At 38.6% G+C, this 849-nt stretch overlaps 1 long non-coding RNA gene across 1 annotated transcript; it reads left to right on the top strand.

The window, feature by feature from the left end:
- The first annotated feature begins 113 nt into the window (after positions 1-113).
- Positions 114-841, top strand: LOC107578100 (uncharacterized). The gene is made up of 3 exons (XR_001608301.1): positions 114-198; positions 520-616; positions 762-841. It is a non-coding gene; the product is annotated as an uncharacterized lncRNA (long non-coding RNA).
- Positions 842-849: the final 8 nt, after the last annotated feature.

Raw genomic sequence — 849 nt, 5'->3', positions numbered from 1 at the left:
TATTATCGATCAAATAAATTCAGACTTCTTTCATCAACATAAAAAATGAATGCTGTGTTATAATAAACTACCAAAACCATTCATATCCATCTTGTTTTGTGCATTATAGGAGGTGTTTGTACCACAGAAGGGCAACAAGGTTTTGTGGTACTGCTGCGGCCCCACTGTTTATGATGCTTCTCACATGGGTCATGCCAGGTGACATATTCCCCATCCATTCATAGTATTTCTTTGTTTTCAGTGTGCCCCAGCTGTTGAAAACAGCACAGTAGACACAGCACAACAGTCAATGAAAAGGCTGAAGCAGACATTCAGCTTTCAATCCAGGCTAAGTATTTGTTAGCTGTGTATGTGAGGCTGCAAACCCAATCACAAAGAACTATTGTATTTGAATATGGTTTAATGAACATGGGCAAAAAGAGAAAATATTAAAAAAATGTTCCATCCAAGGCCCATACAGCGTTTTTGATGGATCAGTTCTCTGTATTTCATGCGGATTCAATGTCTTTGTTCTTTCAGGTCTTACATTTCTTTTGACATACTTCGGAGAATACTGAAGGATTATTTCAAATACGATGTCTTCTACTGTATGAACGTCACAGATATTGATGACAAAGTAAGAGCAGCGTTTGCACAGAGTGTGAATGTAGTTGACCTTAAACATTTGAACTCTGTAGAACCTTATAACTTATGCTTTTGGTCATATGAAATGCTACTGAGGGTAGTTTAAATCAATCATCAGTGTGACCTCTTCGTTTCAGATCATCAAAAGAGCCCGACAGAACTACCTGCTGGAGCAGTATGGAGAGAAGAAGCCCAGTCCCTCTCAGATACTGCAGGATGTGTTAA

This window comes from Sinocyclocheilus grahami, unplaced genomic scaffold (assembly GCF_001515645.1).
Source record: "Sinocyclocheilus grahami isolate Dianchi unplaced genomic scaffold, SAMN03320097.WGS_v1.1 scaffold8815.1, whole genome shotgun sequence".
NCBI lineage: Eukaryota > Metazoa > Chordata > Actinopteri > Cypriniformes > Cyprinidae > Sinocyclocheilus > Sinocyclocheilus grahami.
This window is presented reverse-complemented; position numbering and strand designations above follow the sequence as displayed.